Below are 3,039 nucleotides of genomic sequence, written 5' to 3'. Positions count from 1 at the left end.
TGAGCCACCATGTGGTTGCTGGGAATTGAACTCAGGACCTTTGGAAGAGCAGGCAATGCTCTTAACCACTGAGCCATCTCTCCAGCCCCTCTGGTTCTTGTTTTTGTGACAGGGTTTATCCATGTAGAGTTGGCTATTCTAGAACTCACTCTTTAGACCTGGCTGGCCTCGAACTCAGAGATCGGCCTGCCTCTCCTGGGATTAAAGGCGTGCACCACCATCGCCTGGTTGGATAATCTTACTATGTAGCCCAAGCTAGCTTCCATTGTGATCCAGTTATAACAATCTTTTAAAACACACACACACACACACACACACACACACACACACACTACAGCAAGTGTTTCTTGTAATCTTAAAATTACAATCATTTGTTATTGTGTTTGTGTTGTCCCATGTGCACACCCCATAGTGGGGATCTGAAGGTGAGAAGACAATGGGGGAATAGACTCTCTCCAGCATCCTGGGAGCTCCAGGGATCAAATTCAGGCCATCAAGTGTGGCAAATGTCTTCACCTTCAGAATTGTCTCCCTGGCCTCCATTAATTAGTGTATCATATTTTCCAATAACTTTTTCAAGCATGAAAATCAGAAGTCAGGGCTGGGGAGATGGCTCACAGGATGGGCATGCACTTGCTGTTCTTCAAGAGGACCCAAGCTCGGTTCCCAACACCTATGTCAGGAGGTTCAGTCTGTAACACCAAGATCTGACACCTTCACACAGACATACATGCAGGCAAAACACCAATGCACATAAAATAAAAATAAATAAATTATTTTTAAAAAAAGAAAGAAAGGTGTGTGGTCCATGCCTAATCCGGGGTCTGGGAAGGAGCATCCGGCTGTGTGCTGGTCCCTTCAGGAAGTGCTCAGTAAACTGGCTCCTTACTACTTGATACCATTTAGCATACTTCACAATGGCAAATAGCATCCTACATGAAGAAAGGCTTATTTTTTGCATACAGGACTATGACGCAGGCATGGATACTGACTTCCAGATTTTCCTTTTTCAGTAGACTGATCTTACAAGTTGTATCAGCAAGTTAGACTAACTCAGGGCCCATCCAAAAGTCAAATGGGACATTTGCAATATCTCTGCGCTAACTATCTATAGGAGTCCCAAAGAAGATTACAGAAGTCAAAATTCCCATTTTAAAAGGTGGTGGGAAAAGACAATTACATATATTTGGAACCATTAAGTTTGAAGGTTTTTGGAATAGAAAAAAAAAGCCATGTAGATTTGGATAACAAGTAAAGCCTGATACTATATACAGCATTGACCCAGAGCAGAGGCTCTCGACCTTCCTAATGCTGCGACCCTTTAATACAGTTCCCCGTGTTGTGACCCCAACCATGAGATGATTCCGAAGCCACTTCATAACTGTAGTTTTGCTGCTGCTATGAGTCATAATGGAAATATCCGATATGCGGGATGTCTAATATCCGACCTCTCTGGGCTTTGCGGCCCCAGGTTGAGAACCACTTACCTAGACCTTAGTGTGTTGGTCTTAGCAAAAATCCCTGCCTCCTAAATTTGAGCTAACTGGAACGGCAATTGTGTTCTTTGAATCGTGATTGTACTCTTCGGAGGATGTAATTCTGGGAAGATTCGGAATTAAGTCCATCTTAAGAGCCGTGCTGGAGAAGGCTGCGTCTCCTCCAAAGTTCATGCTGAAAGTTAATTCTCGGAGGGGGAGTATTAAGAGGAGCTTTTAGGGGGTCATCAGGCCACAGGGGCCCTGCCCTCATGGATGGGATTAGCATCCTTATGAAGAGATTCAGAGAAGTGGGTCTGGCCCCTCTTCATCCTTCTATCCATTTTACTAATGAGGACACGGAGTTGACCTCATGGTGAACTTAGGACAGGTACAGTCCTGCAGCAGGGAGCACCCTTCACCTGCCAGGGCACTGCCAACACATAATTGTGGACTTCCCGGCATCTACAAGTGTGAGAATAAATATCCGTTCTTGTTTTGTTTTTCTAATACAGGGTTTCTCTCTGTAGCCCTGGCTGTCCTGGAACTTGTTCTGTAGACCAGGTTGACCTCAAATTCCTGCCTCTGCTGGGATTAAAGGAGTACACCGCCACCCAGCAGTATTTCTTCCTTATGTGTTACCCAGTCCCGGATAATTTGTTTTAGCAGCATGTATGGGCTACAGGGTCTAAAACTGGAAATCTTAAAAGTAAATATAAGAACATTTGCTGGCACACATCTTTGATCCCAGCACTCGGGAGGCAGAAGCAGTCAGTTCTCTGAGTTTGAGAGCAGCCTGGTCTACAGAGTGAGTTCCAGGACAACCAGGGCTACACAGAGAAGCCCTGCCTCAAGGGGAAAACAACACAAACCCACATTTAACAGTTAGGGAGATGGCCCAGTGGTTAAGAGCACGGGCTGTGGTTAAGGGCCCCGTTTCTCCAGAGGACCTGGATTCGCTCCCCTGTACCCACAAGGAGGCTCATAACCATGTGCAACTCCCATCCAAGGGGATCCAGCACCCTCGTCTGGTGCCAGGCATGCACTTGGTACACAAACGGGCAAAACACCCGTTTAAAACTTAAAAAAAGAGAGACTCAAAACTATAGTTGAAAAAAAAAACCACCTCATTTCATTTGAGTGATGTCCAAGAATCAGAAAGACTATTCCAGGCAAAGCTAAGAGCAGGTGCAAAGGCCCTGAAGGGGAACAAGTCAGACTGGACCATGGAGAACCGGTGGGGAGAGCAGGCCACTGTAGTATATGTGCCCCTGACTCGGGTGGCTGAGGCAAGAAGAAAGTCCAAGGCAGCCCTAGGCCACTCAGAAAACCTTCATCTCAAAAATAAAGTTAATTTTTAAAATGAGGCTAGGAGGTGGTGGTGCGCACCTTTAATCCCAGCACTCCAGAGGCAGAGACGGGCGGATCTTTTTTTTTTTTTAATATTTTTCTATTGTTTATTGGTGTGAAGGTGTCAGATCCCCTGCAACTGGATCTTCAGACAGTTGTGAGCTGTCATGTGGGTGCTGGGAATTAAACCCAGGTCCTCTGGAAGAGCAGTCAG

Source organism: Microtus ochrogaster, chromosome 10 (assembly GCF_000317375.1).
Source record: "Microtus ochrogaster isolate Prairie Vole_2 chromosome 10, MicOch1.0, whole genome shotgun sequence".
Taxonomy (NCBI): domain Eukaryota; kingdom Metazoa; phylum Chordata; class Mammalia; order Rodentia; family Cricetidae; genus Microtus; species Microtus ochrogaster.
The sequence above is the reverse complement of the archived record's forward strand: the minus strand, read 5'-3'. Positions refer to the sequence as shown.